We start from the raw sequence: 12,792 nt of genomic DNA on the forward strand, positions 1-12,792 counted from the left end.
TGGCCCAAATAAAATTAACCAAAATAATCATAATCACCATTGTTAGTAAAATTTGTTTATTATAAGGCAGTGATTCTCAGATTGTTTCAAGAAACCAAATAAAACAAAATTCAACTATATGGAGAGGTATATTCCACAACAATAGAAACAAAACAAAAGAAGATTTTCGCAGTGGCAGTATCATAGCCAATGAGGTTTATCGTAGCCAATGAGGTTTAGCTTGTTCCTGCACCCATTTCTAAAATTCTGTCATTTTAGAAGCACCCTAAAATGGAATTGTATAGTAGCAACCATTTGGTATTAGTTTTTCCCCATTTAGCATAATTCCCAGGAGATTAATCCAAGTTGCTATGTGCAACAGTAGTTTGTTGCTTTCTATTGCTGAGTAGTATGCCATGGTATGACTGTACTATAGTTTGTTAACCATTCATCTGTTGAAGGACATCTGGTCTGTTTCTAGTTTGGGGCATTTATGAGGTGCGATTATTGTTAATTGAAAACAAAAGAATAACAATATATAGTAGAAAGTTTTAATTTGGAAAAAGGGGTTTATTCTATTTTCCAAAATTATAAAGACCTCATTGAGAGTAATATAGTCATGAATCAGTCAATTAATAATCTCACAATATACAATTCTTTCCTATTATTGACAGAGTCCATGTTTCTGAGTTTGCTTACTTATTAAATTTTATTTTTAACCCTAAAATCAATACCCATGGCAATTTTGCAATTATTTACAGATATGTACCAAGTGGCAAAAAATTAGAGTTATCAATGTGCAGTTATCAGTGGAGGACAAATAAGGCAAAGCTCTGCTTTCTTATTTCAGCTCTCATACTGTAAACTAGTATCCTTTTCATGGCCTATTTAGGGGCATGTTTTTCATATTTTGTATGCTTTTTCCTGGTGATTTCACGGTTTAAAATGGCCCCCAAGCATAGTGGAGAAGTGCCACTAGGGCTCCTAAGTGTCCTTTATGGATAAAATGTGTGTTAGATAAGTCTCATTCAGACATGAGTTACTGTGCAGTTGTCCATGAACTAAATGTTTATGAACTTATAATATGTATTAAATAAGGTGTCTTTAAACAGAAACACATATAAAACAAGATTATATTTTGATTGGTTGGTTAAAATGTGGTGACCAGTGGCTTGAAGGAACCTAACTTAACATGCCCCCTAGGAGCAATGTCTCAGTATTTGCTAATTTAGTCTTCAAGCTGACTTTGAGAATATAACTACCACAGACAAGGACAATCAACTGTTCTTACAGAGCACAAAATCACAATCACATTTGGAGAACTGAACATATCTTTGAGAATTCAACAGATCAATTAGACTAAATTTAATTAAAATATAAAGAATCCAAATAACCAATACAATAAGCTTATTTTGGCTGGCTGCTAGCTATCCTCTCTGCCCAAAGTCCTACAGCAGCATCCACATCAATGAACTTCCCAACACTCCAAACCCCTAGATCCTTACCCCTTTATCACCAATGCAGTCTTCCCAATCCAAATTAGTCACCTGCTCCCCTGGCCACATCTTAGAAATTGTTATCACCAAAAACTGCACTTTCTCTAAAATCTTGAGTTTAAATATCCTATTGGGTCTACCAGCTTTGTTCCAGCTCTCTCAGTAACTCACAAACCCCCACTGCTGCACTTTTAACTGCTCCACTTCTTTAGTTTTTTGGAGACCCAAAATATTGACTCCCTTACTATCTCACAGCCTATTTATTCCTCCCTTCCTTGTCCAAACCTATGTCCATGATTTTTCATTATAATCACGATTTTCCAAGAACCCCTTGTTCCCTTGTTTCTCTCCCATTCTCTCTCTAGAGAATGTTTTCTCTCCAAATCTTTACTTGGCCAGCAGCTTATAATTCTTTAGGATTCTACCTGAGTATTGGCTCCTCTGGGTGACCTTTCCTGACCAACCTATCTGATCTGAGTGCAGCCAGCTATTTCTACTTCAACTTCTTGCTTCTTTCATAGCATACATGGCAACTTACAAATATTTCTATTTGATATGTACTCCTGTCCCCACTTTCATTCTAAAACACAAGTTCCATCAGGACAGAGATCCTGACTTTCTTGTTCTCCCTACATTCCCTATAACTAATGTGATCCCTTATACATTATAAATTAATTAAGTGCTTGCCATAAAAAGGAATGGTCATCAAATTTTTTACCCTATAAACCATATACATTATTTTCAAATGTCAGTCTGTGGAACTATTATAAATTTTAATCACATGTAAATGGGCACCTGGGTGGTGCAGTTGGTTAAATGTCCAACTCTTGGTTTTGGCTCAGGTCATGACCCTCGGGTCATGAGATCAAGCCCCACCTCCGGCTCTGCACTTAGCATGGAGTCTGGTTAAGTTTCTCTCTCCCTCTGCCCCTCCCAAACACTCAAATAAATAAAATAAGTCTTTAAAAAAATCTAATCATGGGGCACCTGGGCGGCTCAGTGGGTTAAAGCCTCTGCCTTCGGGTCATGATCTCAGGATCCTGGGATCCAGCCCCAAATCGGGCTCTCTGCTCAGCAGGGAGCCTGTTCCCCAGCGCCCCCGCCTGCCTTTCTGCCTACTTGTGCTCTCTCTCGCTCTCTGTCAAATAAATAAATAAAATAAAATAAAAACCTAATCACACATAAGGAGATAAATACAACCTTAATTAATTCTATACTATGGAAATTATACTATCTACATTTTTTCACACAGTATAATAAAACCAAAAATTTAGTAAGGAAAATATAACCAAAATGTATCTTAACCAGTTGAAAATCTAAAACCTCTATTTTTAAGACTTTAGGGAAAAAAATTAAAGGTTATAATTATAGTTACATATTTACAGTAAATATGGTGGTCCACAAGGCTCTGGCCTGTTCTACCTTGGACTTAGGCCATACACTCACAGTTTTAACGACTACCTACATGCAAAAGACCTACAGGCAGCTCACTAGCTCAGGCCATTTCTCTTACCTCCAGACCTGGATATGCAAGCAACTTCCTCCCCTGTAGTGCCTACTTGGATCTCCCCAAATCCCTTCAAACTCTAAAGTTTTTGAGAATGTTGTCTTAGCCAAGTCAGTTATAAATCAAATTATACATAGTAAAAGTAGAGGTGCCAAAGACTTCTCAGAGTGCATTAAAATTTACCTACAAAACATTTCATATGCTGCCAGGCAGATGGCATACCAGCAATCCAAAAGAAAATTAAACTGATATGAGTGGGATTAATAAATCAACATTAGCAGATTATTTGGTAACAAAGCAGATCCCAGCGACATCAAGTTTGGAAAAAATTTCTATAAGGAGCAAGGAAAGGACAATGAGAATCTACACAAGTCTCGCTCCCCATGTTTTATCCATCACCAAGTTCTAAAGCTTGTTCTGCTTCCATTGGCTTCTTGTTTCTCACATCTCCAGCCCATAAACTCAGTTCTTGAAAGAACAAAGTGGAAGGACCCTGAAACACTCTTTTGAGTTCCCATCTTATCAACAAATCTAGAAGCAAAGGAGCCCATGTAGCCTGCATTCCTTTTACTTACAGATGATGTTTCTGCTGCTCCTATCCAAGGTAAACCCTCTGCTTGTTCACTGGGTGCCCATAATTTTAACTCTCTGCCATGTATCCTTTCTCCCCCTCTCTCTACTGAATCATTCTCTTCAGCATTCAAACATGTAATTTCTCCCACTTTAAAAGCTTTTTTCAGCCCTATTTCTCCCTCCAGGTAGCACCTCCATTTTGCTCCTTTTTATAGTAAAACTTCACAGAAAAATTGTCTACTCTTTACAGTCTCCAACTTCTTTATCACTTGAACCATTCCTCTAAGGCAAAATTTAGGAAGCAAAACAATATCCAATAAAGAAGAATGAAAAGGATATGCCAGTGAAGTGGGAGGGGAATCAGGTCTGTGTGCTGTCCTAGAAAGAAAGTAAGTCAAAAGAAAGTGATCCAAAAGCCTCTGAGAGGTAGAAATGACCTTGGGACTGTGCAACCAGTGGATCCCATGGAGACAGTAAGGAAAACCTTAATTGAGGGGGTTCAGAAGAGAATGAGAAGTGAGGACAGAGAGTACTCAAGACCACCCAGGGGTTGACAATATGCTGGGAGAACTCATAGGACTCAGCAAAGAATTGTACTCGCATCTGTGAGTCACTGCAGTGAAGAAACAAAACAGAATCAGCAAAGGAAAAGGTGCACGGAGTGAAATCTGGGAGAAACCAGGCAGGAGCTTTCAAGGGTCCTCTCCCAGTAGAGTTACAAAGAATGCATTAAATACCCACAACATGAGTGAAGCTTTGCCAACCAGAGAAGTTCATGAGTGACTTAAACCCAAGGTTTTTACTGGAGGCTGGTCATGTAGGCAGCCTCTGCCTGCCATATACCAAAATTCCAGACTCCCAGAGTAAAAACAGCTATTGAACATAAGCCACATTGTTTATGCCAACAGTTTAGACACAGTCAGCCACTCTCTTTTTTATTAATGATTAATTTATTAATCATTAATCAACCTGTGTATATCACAACCCACATTTTTTTTTAATTTTAAAGGAATATCTCAATTTTTTCTTGTCAACATCTCCCTTAACTCCAGATCTAATACTGCATTTTATCTTTATGTTCCTGAGTCAGCCACTCTTATAATTAGTGAAGGTAGAACTGTCCCAAAATTCAAGATCCCTTGCAAGCAGGCTTTTTAAAAGCAGACCTGCTACATTAATTCTTTTCTGCCCAAGGAGAGTCAGCAAGTAGAGATTATTCCTTCCAAGAACTTTGCTTTAAAGAAGTTAAGAGAAACCAGGTGGCAATTGGAGGGAACATATGATGTCAAAGGGTTTATTTCATCTTATTTTTAATAGATGAAAAGTATATATTTTTAATAGGTGAAAACAAGATGTTTGAATGATAAAGTAAGGAGAGAAAATTTGATGATGCAGGAGAGAAAGGATACTCAGGTGGAAAAGAACAACAATTGAAATATAAGCCTTATAAATGCAACATGGTAAGTTCACCCATCATATGAAGAGATCATGATTGTTGATTGACATATTAAGTGTATGTCTGTCCTACTTCTAAATTTTATTGACAAGAGAGTACAGTATGATGACAACTTTAATGAGTAAAATCATTTCATCAAAATCAAAATCAAAATTATTAATCAAAAATCAATAGCTGTCCTATGTCAAAAATCTAGTGAAGAAGAAAAATTTCCATTCACAGTACCATTTGGAAAAATACATCTAGACAGAAATAGGCACGATATATGAAGGACTTTTTTGAAAAACACTATAAAATGTTACTAAACATTATAAAAGTAGACAAGAATAAATGGAGAGACATATCAATCCATATTCTTGGAAAGAAACACTAAATATTGTAATACAGCATTTTCTCCTCAAATTAATTTAATCAAGTTTATTCATTCAAATGAAAACCAATTTCAGAGGGAGAAATTTGAAAGAATAATTTTTAAACTTTTTATTAGTTGAACTATCCTCAAGTTATTTGAATCAAATTAATTTTGAGGGGTGCCTGGGTGGCTCAGTCATTAAGCGTCTGCCTTTGGCTCAGGTCATGATCCCGGAGTCCTGGGATCAAGCCCCACATCAGGCTCCCTGCCTGGCGGGAAGCCTGCTTCTCCCTCTCCCACTCCCCCTACCTGTGTTCCCTCTCTTGCTGTGTCTCTGTCAAATAAATAAATAAAATCTTCAAAAAAAAATTTTTTTTTATTCACATCAAAACCTAATTGGATTTTATAGGCGTTAAAAGTATTACAGGGTCGCCTGGGTGGCTCCGTTGGTTAAGAGGCTGCCTTCGGCTCAGGTCATGATCCCAGCGTCCTGGGATTGAGTCCCACATCAGGCTCCTTGCTCAGCAGGGAGCCTGTTTATCCCAGTGTCCTGGGATAGAACCCTACATGGGGCTCTCTGCTCAGCAAGGAGCCTGCCTCCCCCTCTTTCTCTTCCTGTCTCTCTGCCTACTTGTGATTTCTCTGTCAAATAAATAAAATCTTTAAAAAAAACAAAAGTATTACATTTCTTTTCAATGATGTTTACTTTTGTATTTTATAAACAATATCTATTAATTGCAAAAAACCTTAGACTATACATAAGGACTTTTTTTGAATAAAATAAAACCATCTGCAAATATAAGACCCAGAGACCACCCCTCATTCTTAATATTTTGTTGCATGCTCTTTCATGTTTTAATGCAGTCCTTGATTTGCATGGTGCTGATAGGTAAAACTGTGTGACCATGGTTCAGTTATAACTCAATGCCCAACAAATGGTTCAAATGTCAGTGTCTACCTTATACTAACTGTGAGTAACTGTATAAAGTGCAACTTTGTTTCTAGCTCTTTAGTCCACTAGTCACTTCACAAATAACAGATACACATCACAACTGGTAACCACTTCTTTTGAAGTCTGTCAGTGATTGATCATTGCATGAGGTTATTCTATTCAAACACAGACAGTGAAACGTGGAGCTGTGTTACCTCCTTGTTTCCTAGGAATAAACCCATGTGACATTTTAGAAAAATAAACAATGGAAAGAGGAAATTGGCCAACAAAATGAAAGTTCAGCTAACAAAAAACAAAGAAAAAAGAAAAGAAATCCTACAAAGTGTTAGCATTAAAAGTGAAATTCAAACAGAGTATAAAAGAGATCGCTGTTATTAAAAAAAGTTATAAAAGAAATCGCTGATATTCGCACAACACTGTTGCCATTGGAGAGGAACTTACAGACACGAATAGGGAATGTAGTTGTGACAAAAGGATGAGGACGTACCAGGTGCAGTGATGTCAGCAAAAATCTTTCCATTAGAAAACCTCTCAGAGAGATATCTGAGGACCTAACAATGCAAAGGAGAAAGTGTTGGAAGAGAACCCAAACTTAAAAAGGAGTATGACAGGGGTGTCTGAGTCGCTGGGTCAGTTAAAAACCTGCCTTCAGCTCAGGTCATGTTCTCAAGGTCCTGGGATCGAGCCCAATTCTCTCTCTTCTTTTCCCCCTACCCCACCCATTCATGCACACACATTCTCTCTAATAAATTTTTTAAAAATCTTTTATAAAAATTTATAAAAGGAGTATGCAATTCACCAAGGAAAGAGATGCTGACTCCATAAGTTATATGATAAGAAGAAGCCAAGCCCTATTTAAACTACTCTTGATAAATTTTTATTAAGAAATAAAACAGCTTAAGTCCAATACAGCTAATGTTTTATATTAGTGTCTTACGTATATATTAATTTTACTATTATTTTCATTTTTGTAGATACATACAACAGATAGTAAGACTTTGCACAGTTGGTTGTAGAGTTCCAGACTACCATGCAAGGCAATCGTACTTTTTCGCTTCACATATATTATTTCCATGTCAACACATAGAAATATACACCATTTAGCATTTACTGAATGCAAAATATTCCAGTGACTGGCTGTTTCAACATTCATATAATGATTCTACTCTTAAAAAACATATAAATTGTTGCTTTGCTTTACCATTATGAGGAGTGTACAATGTGCTTTCTGAAAGTAGAATTGCTAAGTCAAAGTAAGGCGAGGTGTTTGTATTTTCTAATTTGGTAACACTATTGAACTGAGTTTCTGAAAGTTACATAGTTTATCCTTCCTCTGGGAGTGACAGACAACTCACACTCAGACCCCACATCAAAAGTGGGTATTTTTAATCTTTTTAATCTTTGCTAATCCAATAAGTAAAATACTTTGCTTTTTTTTTTTTTTTTTTTTTTTTTACTGAATTGTTGAACTGGATTAAATTTGTACTGGAGCAAAATAAGAGATCATGGCAAATTTCTATTTTACATTAGGAAGTATAAACTTTTTAGGTCAGATAATTTACAGAAAGCCATTTTCAAAGAGGCTTTTTTGTAGTTCTTCAAAGACTTTAACTGTTGCATAACAATCATGTTAACTCTGTCTTCAAGGACCAGAAAACAGAGACTGTACAGACAGAATACAAGTTTTAGAGTCTATTTATTGCTCTTTTCACTGGCTTTTGGCCACAGGTGTTTAGATGTTTATAGTGGTCTTTGTAAGAAGAGCTTTGCATGCTAGAGATGCTTCTAACATTGGAATTCCCCCAAAACAGAGCAAGGATTAATTGGTTAGAGGATTGGTTTTATATCAGGAATATAAACATAACACTGAGAATGAACAGACCTGAGAAAAATATCAGCATAAATTAAAACTAAACAAGAAATTAAACTTCTGCTTTTTTTTTTTTTAAGATTTTATTGATTTATTTGACAGACAGAGATCACAAGTAGGCAGAAAGGCAGGCAGAGAGAGAGGAAGGGAAGCAAGCTCCCCGCTGAGCAGAGAGCCCGACGCGGGGCTCGATCCCAGGACCCCGGGACCATGACCTGAGCCGAAGGCAGAGGCCTAACCCACTGAGCCACCCAGGTGCCCCAAACTTCTGCTTTTTTTAAAAAAGACTTTAAGTATCTCCATTCCCAATGTGGTCCTTGAACTCACAACCCCGAGATCAAGAGTCACACACTCCACCAACTGAGCCAGCCAGGTGCTCCTCAAGCTTATTTCCGTATCAAAACATTAAATTATAAACTTCAATATAAAAACTGCAAAGTTAAGCAGTACGTTCATAGTTTATTCTGTTGGGAAATGATGTCCTTGCTATCTATCTGAGGCTTGGTATGAGCATAGTAGTTTTTAATAATTGACAAAACTTGACTACTGGAAGTGTTCAAATTTCCCATTTTTTTCTGAATCCTCAGAAGGCCTGATAACATGAGACCTCTCATTCCCACACGGCAACTATAGAAAGGGGCTGAAAAGTAGCAGGTTCCTTTACAAAGGGGCAAATTTCATAGTCTCTAGCTCACCTTTTTTATTCATTTATATTGCCTGCCTACCTTTTGCTCGAGAAAGTAAATCAATCTTGAATTTCCTTATAAATTTATATTACTAGAGGAAAGAAATGAAAACTTATTATGGATTCCGATTAGCATATCCATTATACGTGAAAGGGACAGCAAATAATTTTATCACTCTTTTCAGACATTTTATTTCAGGGAATGATTTTTTCTTTAATATTGCTCTGTTACGTTCTTTTGGACTACCTGTCCAAATAGATAACCTAATGCCGAAACACTGTGAGTTAATGCACCATTTAGGGGTTACATAGATTTCCACTGAATTTTCCACGGTCCTAATGGAAGCACTTATCAGACTTGGTGCCAGTGTGATCTGCTTTGTAGCTGAGAAACTAGCCCTTTCATTTATCATCCCCACTAATTCTAGTCCACTTTTCTCTAAGAAAAGTGTATAATCTGTCTGAAGTCACTCTTAGTATTTGTGGGCAGATTTCAATGCCTTCTGAGAAGGGTTATATTCTTCCACTCTAACTGTAAATGATTTGCTTCATAATTGACTTGCCTAACAATAAAATTCTCAAAATGTTTTAGATAAATAAGTAAGTTTACTTACTTACATCTCCTTCAAAACAACCATTGCCTAGCAAAGATGGGCACAGCATAGTGCTGGCTCAGCTGCTTCTGTAAAGATTCTAGAAGAACTGTACTTTTGAGTCTAATTCATTTTCAAACATTAGAAAGAGAGAATGAAAGGCATTTAGCTGGTTTTCCAGTAAAGGAATAGAATCTATTCTGGCAAACAATAGAGACACAAACAATTCAAGCTCAGAATGATACTTACCAGCTCCTTAAAAGAAAAGCTGACTAATCAAGGTCATTCATTCCTATCTTGAGGATATCAAAGTATATTGATTGATCCTTGATAAAAGCTTTTTTTTTTTAATTTTATGACTTACTATAGCTACTTGTTCACTGTCAGAGGTCTATATCTTTCTCATCTTTCTAGATGTACTACAGTGAATAGTTCCTTCCTCTGCCCAGAGTAAGGGCTCAGTAAATGCCAATCCACTGACTAACACAGAGCCTGACTGTGGGTCAGGCTCCTGCTCCTACTGTGGGTAGGTATATCCCTTTCATCCGTCAAGTCAATCACAATATTCCATTAGCATTAGTGACCTTCTATCATATCCATCCTTCTCTCCACCCCTCCCTCTATGGCCCACAATCAGGAACTGTTCATCTCTCACTAGGACTCTTACAGTATCACCCTTATGGTCCTCCCTGCCGCTGTGGTCTTTCTAATATCAAATTCTGAACATACCACTCCCCTTTAAATTCTTCAGTGCCCTCCCCTCCCTACAAAATGATAACCTTCAGGAATGCTCTAACACATGCCTACCTGTCTAACTTCATTTACCATTCCACCCTGGACAATCCAGACATGCTATCTCTTCAGACCCTTTCTTTACATAGGCTGTTTCCTTGGCCTGGAATGTGTACTTCTGTCTGTAGGCCTGGGTAACTCCCACTCATTCCTCTCAGCTCCAAAGAGCCTTCTCTGAAACCGACCCTCACTTCTCTAAAAGGACCTCACCTCATCTGGTACATACCTCCAATAGAGTATTCCTCACATTGTAATAAAACTTGTTTGGAAGTGTTTCTTACCCCTAGACTGTGAATTCCTCCAAGGGAGGCAGCTATCTCTTTTCTTCTTTGCATCCCTGGTACTTGTTACTGACAAGTTAAGGGAGGTGTGCACAAGGAAGGCATTCAATTCATTTTGACTGAATGGAAGAACAGACAAGCCTGACTAGTCATTTCCTTGAAAACGTCATTCATTCATTCATTTATTCATCCATTCATTGGGTGCTTCCTATAAAGGAGTAGACTATTGTAATGGAAGGCCCTGGGAAGCTTAATAAAAATGAGGCCACTTCATTTGTCAGGGCCAGAGGCACTGAACGCCAAGTTAACCCACCTCAGAATTCTGCTTAGGGCCAACATATGCCAATTATTAGGGCCACTATGTAAATATAATAAAGAGAATAATAATACACAAAGCACACAATAATTATGGCATCTCATATGTAGACATCACCAAAGAGTTTATGAAGCACTCGGGTGTTTGCAAACTATTTATCACATTTTAAATCATTAGAAATATCTGAGAGGAGGGTTGGGTTCTGGATTATGATCATCTTCAATTTACTGACAACAGAACTGAGGCTTGGAAAGATTAAGTCAAAAATAAGTATACTTTGTGTGATAGACTGCAAACAGCTCAGTTCCTCACTCTTTCCTATACCCAAGTGTTCAGCTATGAAATTTTGCAGTACCTTCCATACAGACTCTGGCCCTAGCCATGTGACTTGCTTTGGCCAATGGAATATCAGCAAGCATAATACTGGTCAAGGCTTGAAAAATGCATGAATAATTGGGCTTTCTTGCTCTTCCCCTCTGCCATCTCCATGGAAAGCACCTGCCTAGGCTAGCCTGTTGGTCCCAGAGGAAGGAGGAAAAACACCTAGAGGAGAGAACAGTCACTTCAGTCATCCAAAACATGGCTACATATTCAGCTAACGAGTTAGGCACATGAGTGGATCCCAGTCAAGGATAAACTGCCCAGCTCATCCCAGATTGAACTGCAACCCTCAGACTCATGAACTAACTATATGCTTATTGTTTTAAGTCACTGAATTTGGAGGTGGCTTTGTAGGAAGCATTATTGTGATAATTCATGCAGTTAATAAAAACTAGCACTAGATAAAATAATGAGCAAAATACTGGTACTGTAGTCACCCTTTACAGATATTGGCAGCCCTAAAAGACATTAGGGGCCTAGGTATTTGAAGGTTGAACATATCCCACGTAAAGAATCCAGAATTCTCTTCATTTCCTAGGTATTATCCACCCTGAGTAGTTCTGTGACTTATCGGTGAAAGTTTAGATATACTTCTTTATGTCATGAATGGCTCATGATTTTATGACTTCCAAAGTATCCTTCCTAGTAGAAAAAGTCATTTTTAATGAGAAAAAAATATTTTTGTAAGATTTGTTTTAGAGAGAGAGAAAGAACACAAGTGGGAGGGGCAGATGGAGAGACAGAAAGAATCTCAAGCAGACTCTGCACTCAACGTGGAGCCCAATGCAGAGCTCAGTCTCAGCATCCTGAGGTCACGACCTGAGCTGAAAACATGAGTAGAATGCTTAACCAACAATGCCACCCAGGCACCCTGAGTGGAAATATTTTTTTTTTTTAAGATTTTATTTATTTGCCAGAAAGAGAGAGAGAGAGAGAGAGTACGCACAAGCAGGCAGAGAGGCAGCGAGAGAAGCAGGCTCCCTGCCAAGCAAGGAACCCGATGCGGGACTCGATCCCAGGACCCTAGGATCATGACCTGAGCCGAAGGCAGCGGCCTAACCAACTGAGCCACCCAGGCATCCCTGAGGAAATATTTTTATAGCACATCATCCCACGCTAAGGTAAACTGCAATTTGAAGACCAGTTGTGACTGGTGAACATGAGGGTACCCACTCATGGGAGCCGGGGGTATGTTAGAGGGAAATTGTCTATGCAAGTTTCTGGGTCAGAAATGGGATGGATGAAGGGATAGGTAGAGGTCAGCAGTGGATGTTTTTTCCAAGCTCTCTCTGGCAATCAAGTATAATGGCCCTAGAGAGAGGGAGGAGGGTCATGAGACATGAGCTGGAATGTGGGACTTGGATGGGATTTGGCCAGTTGGATCAAGGAGGGGATAGAAGTGGAAGCAGAGACAGTGCTTTGAAGCCCAGATAACAAAGACTTTTATGGTGGAACACAGACTAGGACTTTTGTGTAGGGAGAACACCATGAAACATAGCAGATGCTCTTCAGTCACCCTGGATTTTGATATTATCTGAAGTACTGGACAAAATCCCTCT

Source organism: Martes martes (genome assembly GCF_963455335.1).
Source record: "Martes martes genome assembly, chromosome: 9".
In the NCBI taxonomy this organism is placed as follows: Eukaryota; Metazoa; Chordata; class Mammalia; order Carnivora; family Mustelidae; genus Martes; species Martes martes.